This window comes from Protopterus annectens, chromosome 4.part1 (genome assembly GCF_019279795.1).
Source record: "Protopterus annectens isolate FY-2018-M chromosome 4.part1, PAN1.0, whole genome shotgun sequence".
Taxonomy (NCBI): Eukaryota; Metazoa; Chordata; order Ceratodontiformes; family Protopteridae; genus Protopterus; species Protopterus annectens.
The window spans coordinates 889,285,373-889,305,880 of NC_056734.1; the positions used below are offsets into that span (position 1 = coordinate 889,285,373).

Genomic DNA, 20,508 nt, shown 5'->3' on the forward strand with positions numbered 1-20,508 from the left:
TACCTTACTCTTACTATCAATACTTCCACCTTTAACAATATCACTGCTTCTTACCTTCTATGAATACCCTCTACTAAAAAACTATCCCAAACCCTCTAAACATACTACTGCAGCACTTCCTATATTCCATAACCAACATATCAACATCACTTCTACACCTAACTACCTTTTACCAAAGTATCATAGAATTACCCACTTAAAATATACCCAACAAAATCATAAAAGACTACCTCTGCCCCAAAGCAAATATACAAACCTTTCTTATCAAGCCCTTCTCTGTCCCCTTAAAGATGGAGATATTCACCCAAACCCAGGTCCTATTAGCTCCACTAATAATCAGAACTTTAATCAAATCCAAAGTACTAGTCCTCTACCAAATAAGCACAACTCACTCTCAATAGCAAACCTCAACATACGTAGTATTAACAACAAAATAACACAAGTCCATGCTCTCTTAGAACACTACTCCTTCGACATAATCTGCCTAACTGAAACCTGGCTGAAACCCTCTACAAAAGACACTGAAATCACCCCTCCTGGTTATAGCATCCTGCGCCTAGACAGGGCTGCTAAAAAAGGAGGTGGAGTAGCCATCCTATTTAAATCTAACCTTCAAATAACCACTTTCCAACAAAACCCCCCCTCAGGACTCTAATGCAGAAATTCTTATCACCAAACTGAAACTAAACTCAGTCAAATCTATCTTTATCATATGCATCTATATCCCCCCTGGAAATAACATTTCCACCATCAAAAGCATCCTCTGCTGGCTATCCATAAACTTACCCCAAGAAACATTCATCTTAGGCGACCTAAACATTGATTGGCAACCTTGCTGTAACAAACACCCTACTAGCCACATTAACCTCTATGGGTTTACCCAAACTATCACCTCCACCACTAGAACAAATAAAGCCAACAATAAAGAAAGCATCCTAGATTGGATACTCACCAACAATCAGCCCCATATTTATGAAACAGGAACCATCCCTGAAGATATAAGTGATCACTTACTTACCTACATTATCAGGCTCAAAACTAACCCCCCTACCCAAAGCATAACTAGAACACTCAGAACCAAAAAAAACTTTAAATTTAGAACTCTTTAAAAATGAACTATATGCTTGTAACTGGTCACCCTTGAAATACCTTCCCCTAGATAAAGCTGTAGACTACTTTAATGCAAAATTCCTAACCATACTTAACCATCACGCTCCCACTTGATCTATTAGAATCAAAACCAAATCCGCCCCATGGCTCTCAATAGAAACAAAGCAAAAAAAAACAATTCAAAAATAAGATCTGGAACAAATCCTGTGCTACAAAAAACACAGCAGACTACCAACACTACAAACAACTAAGAAATGAGACCAAAAAAGCCATAATGACCGATAAAAAAAACTATTACCTAAAATCTCAGCAAACTCGCAAAAATTGCCCACAAAAATTCTGGGCCAATATAAATGAGCTACTACAGCCTAGTAAACCTACCACACCCAACCCACAAGGCTCTGACACAATGAACCACAACCAAATTGCCAACGACTTTAACTCCTTCTTTACAAACACAATTCATATTCTAGCTAGTCAACTCTCTACAAATGACACAGTTATATCTAAATATGACTTAAAGCCACCTCCCCCTTTTCTCTTCCAACCTGTCTCCACAACCTATATACTCTCCCTTATCAAAAAACTCAAACCTTGTACCCCCTCTGCTGACTTATTACCCGCAGAATACTTGCAATTAGCAGACAGTTCCATAGCCTACCCAATTTCCACACTCATAAACAGAACCATCGCAGAGGGATATGTCCCAAAACTCTGGAAAATATCTCACATCATCCCACTTCACAAGGGTGGAAATTCTACTGAATTTTCAAACTACCGACCTATAGCCCTGCTCTCTCCCTTATCAAAAATCATGGAAAGATGTATACACAAGCAACTGCTGAACCATCTTCTCAAATACAACTTACTTTCTAATACCCAGCATGGCTTCAGACCTTCCCATAGTACCACCACCGCCCTCCTCTCCTTTACAGACACCATCAACAAAAATCGTAACCACAACACACTTTCCTCAGCTCTTTTCCTAGACCTCTCAAAAGCTTTTGACATGGTTAACCACCAAATACTCATAAATATCCTCCAATCTATGTCACTAGAAACCCAACCCATAAACTGGTTCAAATCCTACTTAAATGACAGACACCAAGCAGTTCCCTGGAAAACCTCCCTATCTTCACAACTTCCTGTTACCATTGGTGTTCCCCAAGGGTCTATATTAGGACCCCTTCTGTTTTCTTTATCAACGACCTTCACCACATAGTTCCACAAGCTACATGCATTCAATACGCAGATGATTCCACACTCATTTGCTCAGCCACAACAGTACCTAATCTTCACTCCCTTACACAACACATATTTCACTCCGTTGAAGAATGGTTTTCTCAACGCTGTCTCCTACTTAACCCCAAAAAAACTAAACTCCTCCTCTTTACACCCTCCAGTAAATCTTCTCATATAGACTTTACAATATCTTCTAAAAATGGCACACCTATATCTCAAGACCTCACGACTAAACTATTAGGAATTACCATAGATAACAACCTTAACTTTGATACACATATAAACAACACCTTGAAAAATACTAACAAAACAATAGTCTCTCTCTACCGAATCAAACCTTTCCTCACTCCTGACTCTAGAATTACTATTGCTCAAACCCACCTTATCTCTCCCCTCCTCTATGCCTCCCCCATATTAACAAACCTATCAAAAAAAAATCTTCTTAAATCAGAGCACTCTTACCACAATATAGCAAGATTTGCTACAGGCAACCCATTCAAAACCCACCATTGTATCAATCTAAAACTACTAGGCTGGCTTGAATTTCAGAACCAGCTTAAAATCAATCAATTAACCATTGCCCATCAAATTCTGCATCAACCTGACAAAACACATATACTATCTACCCTTATCCACCCCTACCATAACCTAAAATCCCTAAGATCTGCACACAAACTTCTTGTAAATATTGACAAATCAAACAACAAAGCTGGTGATTCCCTCTTTTCCAGCACTGTTGGAAAACATTGGAATCTGCTCCCCTCTGAACTTACCACTATTCCCTCAAAATCTCTCTTCAAAAAGAAAATTAAACTCCACCTCAAATCTCAATGGATGTGCCCCTGCACTAATCCTGACTAACACTCTATGCCTTCAGACAATTCCCTTTCATCCTTTATCCTACACACTCTCCCTTTTAACCTCCCCTTCAAACAAAAAAAAAATATATATATATATATATTTTTATATTAATCTTTTATATTGTTAACTGGATAACCTTGCTTGTAATTTTTTTTTCTCTTTTTCTGGCTCACTTTTGTATGTACTCTTTGCATATTGTTTTCCCTTACTTTCTTGTAATATAGTAAATGTACTTCTTAACTCTGGAGCTTAACTCCTCGGGCCTCTACTGAAAATGGACATGTATCCAGCTAGACTAGCCCGGTCAACAAATGTAAAATAAAAAAAAAAAAAATAAAATAATAAATGTGATGGCATACAGTAAGTGAGAAATTAGTAAAAAAGTTGGATAATAATTAAAAAGTTAGACTATAAAAAACAGTTTGATGTTAACACAGTAATAATAGGCTACATTACTACCTTAAGCATAGTAAACTAGGATTATTAACATTGCGTTCAGCTTTATAGAGGTAAAGGTTGAATAAAAAAAGAGCAATAGGTGTAGGTTCTTGAAAATCCCTCCTTAACAACTTATAGTATTTTCAGAGGGACTGAGATACCTCTGTTTTCTCCCATTTAAAACATTGGCACAGTCTAGCAATAGTGTCAGAGAGAGAGAAGCCCCACAGGGAAAAGCAGAAACTGAACTCTCCTGAGTCTGAATAAGGAAACTGAGAAAAAAACTATACCATCCCTGCATTTTGCCACTCAGACTCAGAATTTTAAATATCTTCAGGCAAAGTGGAATACCTCTTTCTTTTACCAGAAAGTACAGTTGTGTAAAATCTTATCATAATGGTAGATGTCCTTCTCTTCGCTGTTGCAGTATTCTTTACAATAGGGATCCCCTGCTAAGGGCGGCCTGACATCCAGCCAGTATAGCAAAGCGTTTAGGTTGCTATAAGGTATGTCATACATCACACGTATGCTGCTTGCATAGCATACGGCATACAGGTGAAGTCTGGACATACCAGCCTCAGAACTGAGAGCCCCACCAGGAATGCCAGTCCAAGGAAAAGAGAGATGATCAGTACACACAGAAGAGAAATGGACAAGGGGGGGGGTGAATACTGCAACACTGAAGAGAGGGATATCTACTGTTATGCTAAGATTTTACACAACTGTACTACATCCTTCCAGTTCACTGTTGCAGAATGCTTTACAATAGGAAGAGTGCCAAAGCTCAGGAGGAAGAAAGGGAGAATGAAGGACTAGCACAGCTTTCCAGGAAGCCAAGAAGAATGACCCTAGCAAAACCTGCTCTAGCTCTGAAATTCTATCCAACTTATAGTGCTTGGTGTGTATGTACAGACGTCCAGGTAGCTGCCTCTAGAATAAAGTTAGTATCCATACCCTAGAAAAAAGCACCAGAAGAAGCCACAACTCTAGCAGAATGAGCCTTAACAGAAGAAGAAGGAATGCTGTTTCCATGAAAGGAATAACAAAAAGAAATAGCTTTAGAAATTCAAGAAGAAATAGTTTGCTTTGACACAACTAATCCCAAGGACCTAGCATGAAAGGAGATCAAAAGTTGATCAAATTTCCTAATAGTCTTAGTCTTATCCATATAAAATCTGAGTTGTCTATGTGCATCAAACATGTGCAGCACCTTCTCACTGGAAGATTGGGTAGAAGGGAAAAAGTGGGCAAAATGAACAGACTGATTCAAGGACAACTCATACACCACCTTGGGCATATGTCCATATGAAACACCAAAAAAGAAGACATGCTACAAGGGCTTGATGCTCAGGCACTCATATGGCAGAAGTAAGGGCTAACAAAAGAACACTCTTCCAAGAGCAATGTTGCAAGGAAGCTGAAACTGCAGGCTCAAAAGGAGCCTGAGTCAATTTCTCCAAAAGAAAATTAAGACCCTGTGGAGGAGTAACAGGCTTCTTGGGAGGTCTAATATGAAAGATGTCTTTAAGGAATTGTTTAGCCTCAAATCTAGAAGTTAAATGAGGAGATAAAGGCAGACAAGCAGGGAGAGAATGGATAAGTGGGCCTTAACAGAATAAGCCAGCCCAGCATTGAGCAATTCACACAGATAAGAGAGAACCACAGGAACATTCACAGAAAGTGCATTCAAGTTTCGAGAAGGACACCAAACAGAAACCTCTTCCATTTGGATAATTAGGATTTCCTAGTATTGAGTTTCCTGGCTTCATGCAGGACTAATGTGGAATCAAAATCCTATCACCCACACTGTCAGCTGAAAAGTGGATAAGTGGAGATGGATGAGAAATCCTCTCTCTTCTGTGCATAGATCCACCCTATGAGATAACTTGTGAAGATTGTACTTGGTTAAATGGATAAAAGGGAATCAATGTTGCCTCACCCAAATGGTAGTCAACAACAAGATTTTGGGAGTGGGAGCATCCTACTGAATTTTGAACAAGATGTTTGGAATGAGGGCAAGGGGAGGGAAAGTGTAAAGAAACATCCCCTTCCAAGAAAAAGATATAGCATCCACCTTCCAAACCAGAGAACCTGGGACTCTAGCTAAAAATGGAGGAAGTTGTCTGTTCAGAGGGAAGGCAAAAAGATCTGTTTGAGGAATACCCACTGGTGGACAATGTCCAGAAACACACCCCTGTGAAGCATCTATTCATGGGATTGAGTTAAGGACCTGCTCAGAGTATCTGCCACAATGTTTTGACCTGAGGGAATGTAAGCTGCTTGAAGAGTCACTTGATACTGGATAGCAAGGTCCCACACTAGGAGTGCCAACCGGCAAAGAGCGCAAGATCTTGTCCCCCTTGTTTGTTGATGTACCACATCACTGTGATAGTGTCTGTAAATACCTTGAGAGGTCCTGGAGAGAAAAGAAGATGAAAAGCCTGAATAACTCATCTCTTTGACATTGATGTGCTCTTTCTGTTGATGAAGCAACCACACCCTCTGCACCTGTAGGAAGCCAAAAGCTGCTCCCCATCCCATGTCTGAAATCTCTGTGAACATCTCCTGAAAGGGAAGAGAAGGGATTTAAAGGGAGCTCTGGATTTAGAGACAACTGCTGGATCCACCAGTGAAGTTCCTTCTTGAAGCAAGATAGAAGAGGAACTATAAAGTCTAGGGGATGCACATGTTGAAGCTAAACTTGCATCAGAAACAAATGAAACTTTCTCATGTGGAGTTTGGTCAGAGAGAGCATAGGGATGGTAGATGCCATGAACCCCAGAGCTCTCAGAAATTCCCTGGGTGCTATAGAGGCCAGAGAAAGAAAGATCTGAAAGAAGAAAATGACTGTTAAGGGCTTAGGAGGATGCAGGAATGCCAACATAGGCACAACCTGTATCCTGCAACCAAACAGAAGCTAGAAAGAGAGGTGAAGAGAAATAAGAAAGTTGCTGGGAAAAATAGGATAGTTAGACAGCACCTGGTTTATCAGGAAAAGGAGACTTCTGAGGTACAGAAGTCTGAGTAGCCTTAGCAGGAGGAGCCTGCTTACCACCCTTTTTACCTTTATGAGGAGGGTGAGACTGCCTGTGAACAAAGGCTGGTTTATTGGGAGTAATTTCTCTGAAATTTAGACAAAGGAGAAACAAGCACGTTTAAGTTCCTGTAAAACCTTGCCCTTATCCTGAAGGGACCTAAACATAACAGCAGCAGCAGCTTCACCAAACAAGTGCTTATTATCAAGAGGGGCATCCATCAACTTAGCCTGAATATCATCAGACTAAGGTCAAAGCTGAAGCCAAGAATACCTCCTTATCACTGACCTAAAAGCAGCAACCCTAGAAGAGGCATCTGCTGCATCATAACTACACTTGATGGAATGATGAGCCACCTGGGAAGAAGTCCCTAACACCGAATGGGTGGAAGTTTTACCCTCAGAGTCTTGAAGATCATAAATAACCTGACACACCTGAGATAGAGCTAACAAATAACTATGAGACCCATATGTCCAGGTAATAGCCCTAAAAGCCAACATAGCATAGGTGTAAACATTCTTGCCTAGCCTTTCCACGGTCCTGTTATCTTTATTAGAGGGCAGTAACTTGGGAGAAAGAAGAAACTGAGAAGGCTTGTCAGAAGCTACAGACACCACCATGGGATTAGCAGAAAGACACTTGTACAAAAATTTAAAGTCCTCAGGCATCCTACAGAATCTATCAGGTTTCTTGGGAGAAGGGGGCTGCAAGTCTGGAGCCTTTGAAGCACTGGAAAAATCATGCTACAAGGCAGCCAAAACAGGAGGAACAGCAGAAGGTTTAGGAAAATCTATCTGCAGCAACTCATAATATCTTTTACTTACCTCAAAACCTGAACACAATCCCATTTAAAGAACCCCATTATCCTGGAGATCATGTCCCCAAAAGAAATCTCTTCAAAGAGAGTATCAGGACTGGTAGATTCACCTTCCTCTGATCCATAGTCCAAAGGAGAAGGAATCTGAGAAAAGTAAGCAAGGGATTCCTCATACAAATCCCACTCTTCCTCAAAGGAATCATGTTCCCGTTGTCTGTTTAGGGGAGTAGAGGACCAAGAGGGGGCTGGAACAGAAAATCCCTGAAAAGCCTTCAATGCCATAAAAACACTAAACAAGCCCTGAGTGAAGGCCTGCTCTTCACTCTGTGGATCCTTAACAGCAGAAGCAATATGTTTAGTTTTCTGCTTTTTCTTCAATGGGATGTCTACCTTATAAAGTTTGGAAGACTCTGACCTAGGTTAGCATTCAATAATGGTAGCAGGAACTTCTTCTTTGATTAATATTCGAGGAACACCCCTACGTTCCTCAGTGATAATCAGCCATGGTTCCCCCTGAATGTCCGAAATGGACATCTGCAATACCTCCTTGGATATGCATAAAGTCAGATCTCAGCTGGCTTCCAACCCGGCCATTGCAGAGGAATCCAGTGATAAAGCCGGGTGAACATCCGGGCATTCACTCACCTCAGGAGAGATATCCAGTGGAGACTGAACATCAGAAGACTCCCATCTAGGCTTCTTGGTCTTCTTCTTCACTGATGGCTGTCCCTCAGACAGGGATGTTCCCTCCATCATGTCCTTCGCATGAAGCTTAAGATAATGGTTTTCAAGACAGAGCACCAGAGAAAAACTATGAAGGGTTTAAGGTACAAAGGCCTGACAGATGGAACAGGATGTATGACTAGGTGAGGCACCAAGGCAAAACAGACACTGTTTGTGGTGGTCTTTATGGTTAATATGTCTCGCACACTGGCATTTATAATTCTTGGATGATATGAAACTCCACAAGCAACAATAAAAGAAAGATAAGCAAAAAAGGATCACAATGGTGCACTTATTTACAACAGCTGTGTGAACCGGCAATGGAATGGGCATTCAGACTGGCAGCAAAGAAGTTCTGAGGATGCTATATCCAGACATCACCTTTAATGCTCTATGCTACAGAAGGAACGTACGTGTGATGTACAGTGTATCTTAAATCAACCTAAAGGCTTTGGTATACTGCCTGGATGTGGGGCTGCCCTTGGCAAGGGATACCTGTTGTAGAAAGTACTTCAAGAGTGAAATGGAAGGACATCTACTTTAGAAGAAGGATCAATAGCCTTAAATTAAACCCTTTGCCAGTCCCAATAAACAAAAAAAAAACTGAGGAAGCATAGATACACGTTTCATTTTCTGTTCTTTTTTGACAAGAAAAAATGGGGCAAACCATGTTACTAATGGCAGCAGCACCTTCCCCAGGGATGGGTACAACATTCTGACACAACAGGGAAACCTTTCCTGTTCTTTCCCCAGGATTGACAAGAGTGGCTCTCTAGGGATACAGGGTAAATGATAAATGGTCTGAGGTACAACAAATGGCGATGGGAGAGTCACCCTCCTGTGGCTGAGGCAAATTGCTAGCCTGCTGCAGTGGCAAAGGTAGTTTGCGTTTTATGGTTGGATGTAGGACCAACCAAGGGACCTGTAGTCTGCTCCATGGTCAAGCCAAAAATGCTGCATCTTTCACAAAGGACCCCAAGCAGCAATTGCAGACAAACACTACCAGTCCAGAAAAGTTTTTTTTTTTTTTTTTTTACAGAAAAGCACAGTAAAACGCACTTTAAAATGCTGTGCCAGCCCAACAAATGTAAAACAAATACAATTTCTCCACAGAAAAAATTTTTTCATTTACTTTACACTACTCCATTCAAAAGTATATTACAGTCGAGGCAGTCCATTAAAGCATAATACTCCTAGCTTTAAAATTACTTTCAGAAGAGGAGAGTCATACATCAACAAAATTAAGGAAATGATCAAATCAAAAACAAACAAAAAAAAATGGAAGGTTTCTTTTCCCCCTATAGGGACCTCATCTGCCTTGAATAGGAAAGCACAAGCCAACCGTTGATCCTCAAAAGCCTCAGAGAAGCATAGTCTTTGGCGGCAGTAAAGCAATGGAGGGCTTCATGCTCAAACTTTATTCAGATCAGCTTGAGCAACCTGACAGTTTGGCCATGTAGTGTAGCAGTGATCAACATGATGAACATGAACATCACTAGGTCCACAGATCTGAAACTTCTCTTGTGACATAAGCAGAACATGCTGGAGAGACACAGATGTGTCCCTAAGGATCCCTACACTATGGAATAGGCTCTCCCCTTTCCATGTAAAACAGAGTTCATTCTTGACCCGATTAAAAAAAACCTTGACATTCGGAAGGAAATTCGTAAATTTATCCCTAGCCGGCCACCCTATGTCCCTTATGGACACGGGCTGTCAATAAGTAAATTATTATCCTAACTAACACCTCTCCCTACAAATCATTAGTTACCTCCCTAACATGGCTTTCCCTTTATAGATGCCCTGATACCTGGAGCCAAAATGGTTTGGCATGTAAGGCTAGCCTTGTAAGGACCCTAGTGATCATTAACCTAGTAAACATCTATTAACCTATATGCAGGTCATGGCCACAGAATGGCACATGCAGCTCTAAATATGCGCAGGAAGTTGTGAAGCCACACAGATAACTTCTGTGAATCACTTTCAGCTTATCAACTATGCAACATTGTTTCTGGTGGTCATGTTTCTAATGCTGAATGCGTTTTATAAATTAAAACAAACTTTCTAACAGGAGATGAGCTCCTCTGTGCCCCCCTCCATTTTTTTTGGGGGGGAGCTTTATCCCAAGCACACAAACATTACTTTTTAGTTCTCATTCTGAGATCATGCAATAAATGGAAAAATAAATAAAAGTCTTGCTATTTACAGAATAAAAATATATAATAACATGATCTTGCAAACATTTTTAAAAATTAGTGAGCAAACAGCACGAGAATAAACACTGGATCCAGTCCCATGGCACAGGTGGCCTTTACTGCACTTCAGACAACCAGTGTGCAATATACAACACAGGTGCGGATGTAGTGGATGGGGAGGGCAGATGGCAGTAAGCAGCTGACTCTGGTTCACCCCTCCCAAGAGGAGGACACTGCCTCGGCCTAGGCTCACTACAGTAGCATTAAGAGCCAGTTGAGCTTCCCTCCACATGCAGTGTACTACTCAGTAAGGAGGCTGAAAATGAGCGGAGGCATGCATACACATTCCACAAGCAGACATATTACAGCACACAAGTTAACATGGGCTGTGAGGGGTTTAGGGCTCACCCCCCAGCAGCATTATGCTGCTGCACCAGTGTCCTGGATCTCCTCACTGGGCCTGGACATGTGTCAGGTTCAGCCGAAAGGAAAATAAGGGGGGGGGGGTCCTTTAGACACCGTGAATGAGGAGAAGAGAGGAACTGGTGGTAAGCTGATTGTCAGCTGTGGGAAAGTGGAGGGGGCACAGAGCATCCCTGCAGGTCAAGCTCATAAAACATTAAGAGATATTCAACACCTACAATGAAACGAAGCATTTTACTGGCACACATTATTGGGGGTTCTTCACAGGTTGCATCCTCTGTGACAAAGATTTTCCAAAACAGAAGAATCTTCAATTGCAATAAATCATCCTTAAACATATGCTAGTAAGTTTCATTAGTTGCATGTGAGCAGCATGATGCCCTGAAGGCATTTACAAAGGATTTTTTTTAGTTCATCTGTTTTGTGATTTTTATTTGGCCTCATTGTGAAAAACTGACTGCATTATATAAGGTAAAACTGCATAATTTGCCAGAGTTCTCTCTGTCATACAATGCATAGTTTACTAACAAGTCCAAGATTCTATTCATTTTTTCAATAGAAAACACAAGCTGAACTCACAGATTAACACAGATCTATTTCAAAGCTTCCATCTTAAAGAGGAGCTCAATAAAAAAGGCATCAGAAAACACATTTAGATGTATTGTTTAAGGGTTTTACATAGCCCACCTAAATATTTCTTTCTTTCCTCAGATTTCTCTCTATCATGTTTGTATGACCACAGATTTGGGATGTCCAAGTTAAGGAGAGTGTTGGGAGCCTGCCCTTGAAAAAAACACAATCTCATGCAAGTTTCTCATTGGGTTGATTTACCAACCAGTTGTGCTTGGTGAGTTGCCTCTTCAAGTTGCAACAAAATGAGTCACAGTGGAAGCAGCTTGCTCAAGCTAAGGGACAAGGCTATCTGACCATTTTTAGCTCTTTCTGATGAACTGGCAACATTTTCTTAACATGTTAAAAAAATACATGCAATCAAAAAAAAAAAAAAAACTTAGGTTTAGCCATCCATAAATTTGCTATACGTTTCCAGATTTTCCTTGCTATTACGCACAGAAGTCTGTGTTTCTTTAGCTGTTGTGTGCAGAAAGAGAAAAGTGTCTGGAATGCAACCTAATCATCTGCATAACATAACTGTTAAAGTGGGAACATAGCCGGGCCTTAGGTATGGGCCAACTAGGCAGCCGCCTAGGGCGCTGCAGTAGCAGGGGTGCTTTTCCAGTATTTATTTGGTGTAGGCAGACCAGGATGGGGACACCAGATGGTGGGGGGGGGGCACCATGGAGCCATTTTGCCTAGGGCATCAGTTGACCTAAGGCTGCTCCTGCGTGGGAAGGCAGGTAGGTGAGCTGAGCACATTATGCACAAGAGTTACTGTCAACACAATTAACACAAATTCCCTTGCCAACATGTGATAATGATAAATCCCAGAAGTGTCAATTGTGAAATACACTGGATATAAAGTAGCAAAGCAGAGTGTGTAATCCTAAAACGGTTAAAAAGCACTTTCAGTTGCAATGCCAATCTGTTCCAATTAGCTCCTGGGAATCACATGCAAAATATTTTGAAGTCAGCAGTAACCATTTAGTTGGTGTGATGCAGCAATTAGACTCCATACTACATGTACATTATACCATTTGCCTTTACCATAACAAAGGAACATATGTGTTTCCTATTTCCAGTTTCCGGAAGGACCAACACCAGAGATGGATGCTGGCTGAGGGTAAAGCTCAGTGGTTAAGGTAACAGGATACTAAACAAGTGATAACAGGAAGACTGTGGCTCAGTTCCCATGCAATTCTCATATTCTCTGCTGTTCTGAAAAAATTCTGGCTAAAGCTCCTAGGTTAGCAAGAAAGCAAGTACTGTATATGTCCATAGCAATGGACTCTTTTCCTTCAGTGTACTGTGCCATTTCCGTGAAAAAAATAAAATTAATATGCATTCCCCATCCTGTTGTTCAGTTCCATGTTCACAGGGCAATATTAGTTACAAGTTTGTCACACTTCTTTCTGACCAACTTGCAAAACACATAAATCTAAACTTGCTTTTTCCCTACTCTCGTTGGGCATTCTGCAGACAGATATATACTGCACGTAAGAGTTATTTCCATAACATGATGTAGCCAATGCAATGGTAAATTATAGCAAAACAAAATTAATACCTTCGGTAATGCTTAAAAAGCTGTGCTGGTTCCTCTTAGGAATGTTAGCACTCAGAATTAGTTCATTGTTGAAGCTGGAAGATCCTTCATATATAAATATATATGGGTAGGCACCCACTTAGCCTTAAGACTTCACTCTGACTGAAGCACAAATCACAATTTTTCAGATGCTCAGTGAAGAAATCTTACCCAATGAAATTGACAGTGGTGTCCATTGGCTTGGGGAAATGTATCACTAGATACAGCTTCCATGACCCCCCCCCCCCAGTGCTAGCGCTACTTCCTTGTTTTCTCTCCATTCTGGTTATTACCCAATCCAGATAGATTATGCTTTTCTTATTTCTCACTTGGTCTTACTTTTTAGCTTTTTCCTCCCTTCTTTTAACACACTCTAATTGGCCAGAGGAAGTTAACTGAATTAAAGTACAGGTCAGGGGCTGCTAAGTCCCCAGAAGTCAAAGAGTTCTAGATTCTTTGAGGTCCCATCTTAGAGCTTTTTTTAATTTATTTTTTAATAACTTTTTGATTTAATGGTATCCTGAACAAAAATCATCAGTAAGGAAAAAATGTAACCTTACTTTTGCTTTCAATGAAAAGTGAACTGTGTCTAAAGCTTAATGCTAAGAGCTAACAAAATCTTGTAGAGATGTACAAATCCTGTATGGGAAAAGTGTCTACCTGTCTACCCTGCCAAAGCAATATAGTTACCTTTTGTGCATCATTCTAACAATTGGGATGAAACTAAAATCACAAATAGCCATAAGCATATACCATACCTGCTACCGTTCAACTGTACAGATTTTCGCAGAATGTTCAGATTTTAGCCTCATATTTTTGGTCCGTTTTTCATAAAATTGTGGTTTTCTGGCAAATTAGTGGTAAATCATACAAGATTGAAGTTCAAAAATAATGACAGACCTTTGAGTTTCAAACTTCATACCCTTCAGAAAATCCATGCTAATGCAAAACCTGTTATTCTATCAACTTTCTAAGTTTGTAAGAGTAATATTTAAAAACTGCCCCTATTTTTGGGCCTTTTTCCCACTTCTATTTATGGCTTTGTCCAGATTTTTTTTGCTCTAAGATGTTAAGAGGTATACAGCTGAGGTACTGGGGGAGGAAACCAATGCACCGGTGTAAAATCCACAGAGACAGGGAGTACATGACAGCTGCACAAAGAAGGAATCACCGTCAAAAACCCAACCCACTGGACCAACCCCATGAGCTGGCAATGCTCCTCATTGAGTCATGGTGCCAGTGATCATTGGCTTTCACGTACACACGTACACACACACACACACACACACACACACACACACACACACACACACACACACACACACACACACACACACCCCTACCACTTAGAACAAACTTTATGGCGTGTACACTTTAAATGGAATATTTACATAATAGCTGGTACTGTCATAATCATACAGTATGCAACTTATTGCAACCCCCCCCCTGCACTCTCACACACACATTGTGATTTATCTGTGAATGCATGTTTGACTATCACTGTACACCTCAGAAGAGTGACTGCAATCGAATGAATAAAAACATAAATAACTGCAGTGCAGGAATATTTCTTCGTGGCACACTGCTGTCAGAATATACTGCACTATCCCCACACATACCTCTCAGCTTTAGAGTCAAGCAGAAAGCTAAAATATAATGGTGACCAAAGGAACAAAATCAAGGACACATCACCCTTATAAAGTATAACATTACTAGAATACCTGGCTTTGCATTAGCATTCCTTCTTCTAAATGCAATTAAGTCTGAACCTCAGATATCTTCGGTTAATTAGAGACTGTATTTAATCCTCATTCACTTATCTCAAGAATCAAAGACAAAATTATAATGTGGGACGAAGGACAAAATCAGTGATAGATATCACAACTGCATATTTAGAAAGTTGGTAGAATAACAGGCTTTGTGTATTAGTAGTTTTCAGGAAAAGCATAGCAAGTCTGAAATTCAAATGTCTGTCATTATTTAGTAACTGTAATCCGTAACAGTTTTCCAGAGACACTACAAATATTATAATGAACAGATGAAACTATGGGGAAAACTCAGATACAGTCTGTGAAATCAAAGACAATTGAGAACATCTGTGCCCTGTACACATCTGTATGCATAGAAATATTACACACAGATATTCACACACACTTGTAGTGACCACAATTACAAAAATGACTGTGACTTTACACCCCCAAATTTTTGAGTATGATTAGCTAAAAGAACAGATACATATCCGGTCATACAGGAATATGTTGTTTCAGCACACCGCTGACAGGATACAAACTGCAACTCTTTAAAGTCTCATTTATTCCATATGCCTCAACATCTTAACTCAAAAATAAAATTAAAAAAAAGACAAAAAAAAAAAACCTAAAAATAAATGCTTGACAGAGGACCAGATATTGTTCTTATAAACTTGGAAAGTTGCTAGAGTAACAGGCTCCATTAGAATGCTTTTGCTGTCTGAACTCAATGTCTGTCATTAGTTAGTGACAGCATCCCTCAATGATTAACTTGGAAAAAAAAGAAAAAACAAAGTTGCAAGGAATAGACCAAAATACTACTGCTTGTAAACAATAAATACGTACTTTCAAGCTGACAGCACTTCTTTTAATACTGGAGATATAAAGATGCAGGTATTCATTAAATACACATAGCATGCAAGTTCTAAAAAAATATGAAACGTGGCTTGGACAATGTCACAAATAGCATTTTTTTTTCATCATCGTCTCTTTATCTGAAAGATATCAAGCAAAAGACAGCCATCAGCTGATCTCAGGCAAGCACAATGTATTACATTCACAGCAACACAAAACGATTTGATTAATAAAAATGCCAATTGAATTGATCTTATTTCATGGATCATGGACAAATTTAAAATCAAAGGATCAGAATTCGAGACTGATGCTATACCATATAAATATTATGCAAGTCTGCACACAAACTGACAGAACCATTCTGTATTATAGCATACCTCTCAAGCACTAAGCACAAAAAACCCAGAGAAAGGAAAAAAATAATGGTGGGCAAAGATCCAAAATCAGGGACAGATTTTAACTATTACTTTTATAAACTTACCAAGTCGTTACATTTTCTGAAGAACATGATAGAAATGTGTGTTTCATTCACATTTTAGGAGTTACTGTAGGCTTGGTTTGCTAGTCTGTGGGCAGGGTTTGTTGCTGTATTTTTTGGGGGGGATACTACAGTATAACCTGTAACAGTAATGGTAATGATAATGCTAAAGCTACCGTTTTGTATTACATCTAAAAAAGAAAAAAACCCTAAAAACATACTTTTTTGGGGGGGGTGACTGCAGCCTAGCAGCCATTACTATAAGCCGACCCCAGTACTATTTTTTTTTTGTGAAAAGATAGGACTCATGATTAGAAAAAAACAAAACTCACTGCCAATGGTAACTGTTGCGCCAAAAGTGACTGCTTCCATGATGCAGGAATTTGTCATTCAGAGGCAGATTAGTTTCAATGAGGAAAAACCTCATTATCATTTAATTTGCATGTCTGGAAATTAATTTTCCTGTAGTAGACAATACTGGTTTTCATAGATTTCTACTAAGTTAACTGCCCTTGAGAGCCATTTAAAACCTAGCCAATTATCCCTTGTGAGACTCAAACCCTGCACTTTGTGTTTGTAAGGCAAACACCTTAACCATTAGGCCACCCTCCCAACCTTGGCAGCCCAAGTATCATGTTGGCACAGGAGCCAACCCCACATTCACTCTCTGAATCACATGGACACATCCAAACATCCACACAGACACACACTGACATATATCTTACCAGTCGCTAAGTGTATGGAGCATCCTGAAATGTAACTTCTTAGTCTTGTCTCTGCCCTCATAAAACACAGATCATTACAGTCAGTAAATAATGCCAAACAGAGTTTCATTCTTCTTAATGTTCCTGAAGTGTATCATTATGGTAGACCTGTTGGTCTATTAACTTTTCAAGTGAGTCCATGTAAATGTTTACCAATTCTCCCTGGTGTAAGCTACTGTTCCTCTTGGCTTAATCCAGAAGCTTCCCTCCACCCAGACACATGCCGTTCCTTTCAACTGTAACTGGTTTTAGAGAGCTCCCGTTGTCTCTTACAGATGCCACTTGTAATTCACAGTCCATTGCAATCATTAACAAATGCCAGATACTGGAGTTTCACACTTATTATGCAAAAAAATAACCTGTTGCATTAACTTCACAATTAGTTTAGAAGGTTAAGGCTTGAGCTTAATAAGCTATTCCTTGTATCAGGGTGCAGGGTTCAAAGCTTTTCCCCACCTTTTACTTTATTTTTATTTCCATTTTTCACGATTAAGGCACTATATAGGTGCACACCTAGTGGTGGTACACACAGCTAACAATATACTTCTTAGGGTCTAGAGTAGAAGGTTTGAATCTCTTTAAATGTAATTAAGGCATGATATAAAGAGGCATTCCTGGTGTCTGTTGTCCCCCTAAGGTTGTAAGATTTGCTTGTTAGTCTAGGGGAGTGTGGAAGTATGACAGCCCCAACCATATGCACACATGCACACTCCTACCTATGCCCTAACTAACTAATCCCTAATACTGAGATCTTCCAGGCAGATACATACATACATGCACACACAACCTTATACCATTCATAGATACAATTACACATGCAGGGATGCCCCCCACCCCAACACTACGGTCCTATATCCCTGGCACTTACCTCTAACATAAATGGGTGAATGTGAGCTTTTGGCCATATTCATTAACATGGGACGTCAATGTAACTTCCACAGCAGAATGATTCTCTGAATCACTTGGCTTGCACGAATACCTTGCCACAAGCACTTTTTGGTGGTGGTGGGGGGGGGGGTTGGAGTACATGGCTAACTACCAAATGTCACTCCCCTGGAATGCCTTTTTAGCTTTAACACAGACTGTGAAGACAGCCCACCGTGGTGCAGTACCATGTTATGGCTGTCTGTAAATCGGAAACATTTAATGAGAGGTAGACACCAGGCATACACCTTAGAGTAACCTTTTGGAATCTGGCCCATGGTGTATCCCGATATATTCTGGTTTGGTCTTCTTACATTCAAGCATCTGACCCAGTTAAGTTGGAACTTTTGTTGTTTTGTGTATTGGGTACTACTGCATCACTACATTTGTGTTCATGCATTCAGTCATCACCGCATTACATTTACTTGATGACATCACTACATTCGTGTATCATGTATTAAATCATCATCACATTACATTTACTTGACGACATCCTTGGAATGACTCTAAAAAAATAAGTACATTCACCTTCTCACTTGTAAACCCTGCTGCCATCCCTTGCAGTCCTGTTGGATCAACAAACAGCTTCTCCACAAAAACAGAATATCCAACAAAAAAACAGGTGACAGGCCATCAGTGGCTATATTACACCTGAAAGGACGGTACAACCATTTGACATTAGACCAACTATAACTCTAGCCATATTAAAAAAAATTCCAAATCCATCTTAATTTACTAGTACAATACAACTCTTGTAGTGTCAGCTAAGTATCCTGCACCCTAATACACAAGTTGGCTACAGAATAAAATAAAACACTATAAATACTTGGTAAACGATTCTCTGACATCCATTTACTTGAGTTGTAGCCTACCTTAGCATTTGAATGCTTTAACCTTGTACCTGAAAAAGTATAACTGTCATGAGTAGTATAGTGTTTATTGATATGAATATCTGACTGAAATATCATAGCTATTCCACTTATCCTCACCTACAGTCAACAATTTGTACGTTTATTACGCTCAGCTGCCCTGAGTATTATAATACCCATTATCTTTTACATAATTAATTGTGCACACTACTACTTAGTAAATATTAGCAATTTGTCCTTTAGATGTTTAACTTTTATTCCTTCTGAAAAAGGGTTTGGTTCATTAGGGTTAATATCCATGTATATTTATGCATACGTAAAAGTAAACAAAGAAACAAATATATTATGCATCCATAGCATGCTTTTCTTTTTCTTCTGCTCTCATGTGGGAAGAACTTTAGTTCCTCTACTATCTTTTATTACCCCCCCCCCCCGGATGGCTTTCTTCTAGACTTCTCCCAGCAAACCCCATATCCTTATCTTTGTACAGTCTCCAAAACTGTGCAGAGTTCTGAAGGTATGGCTTATTTAGGATCTGGTATATTGGAAACATTACTTCTTTGCCTTGGGAGTCTATGCCCCATGATAATACCCCAACATTCCCTTTGCTGCATCTCCTCTATTTTCACTCTGCTTCTGGTGGGCCAATATAAAAGTGTTAGCATACTTCCAGCTACTACTTCTGCTCTGTTGCCGTCAGTTTCGCTCTCTTAGCTGATAATTTTTATCACCACTGCTGTACAGGACTTCATACTTTCCTGCATTAAACAAAATGCCACATTTCAAATCACTTTGTTAGCCTTTCAGTTCCACTTCTTTAGACCCCCCACCCACCCCCGTCCTTTCATGTGGCATCTGACTTTGTGTAATAATGAAGAGGTTAACACTGTGCCCCACTTTCTTAGGTACACCTCAAATGCATACAATGAAAAGCAGTGGACCCATGGATAACCCTATTCTCCTTTAGCAGACACTTTCCTGTGCTATGTACAGAGAAAAATCTGCCCGTTACATTATTAAGTTAGCACAGCTACAATCCTTGACAAATTATACACAAAAGAGGGAATGCCACTCAACACCCCAGGGTTAAATGAAAATGTATCTATTTCAAGTGTTTTGACAATGAGGAAAAAGTAGGTGCTAGATTCTTTTGTGTTTAACAAGATTTTTTAATAGGATATTTTTAACTGTTCAGTTTTCATTAACAGGAACTTGTAAATTCTTGCTGTAAGTTGATTGGTGGATTCTGTGGATGTGTGCCATTTGGTGTTTTTTTGTTTATATGTAAGGGTTCTTATCTTTCACAATGGTGGTTCTGATGATGGCATTGTTAGACGAAAGCACTTAACCCCTTGTGTATTTGTTTTCTGTATTTTTTTTTTTTATTAAAGTTTAATAATGAGTTCCTTCTGACAGTTGGACATTTTTATTCTCTGAATATGGACAACTCCTCAACCAAGCATACCTTCTGACCACTGACTCCACATCAGCTACCATGCAAGATGCATCTACTACATCACAGCCACACTTTAAGGAATGCCTAACAAATTAAGAACAGAGATTATCTTCTTTTTAAGGCCCTTCTCTTGCATCCCCTCTTGACTTCTGTCTGAACTGCTCATGATGTAACTCCCAAAATGTGAGACTGTAAAATGAGGGCCTTAATAGCCAGGGAAGATGAAGTTCAAGCCTTTTTAGGAAAACAGTTGAGGATCCTACTCTCCCTTTTATTTGCAACTGGATTTCTGGCAGTAGCCCCACCCTATTTTTTGTGGAATACAAGGACATCACTGCTGGATCCACCACAACACATGATTTTTGTAGAAGTG

At 39.8% G+C, this 20,508-nt stretch overlaps 1 protein-coding gene across 2 annotated transcripts in view; it reads right to left on the minus strand.

Moving 5' to 3' along the window:
* Positions 1-20,508, minus strand: part of LOC122801105 (major facilitator superfamily domain-containing protein 8-like) — a 1,359,614-nt gene that overhangs the window by 1,320,920 nt on the left and 18,186 nt on the right. The gene's annotated exons all lie outside the window — the stretch shown is intronic.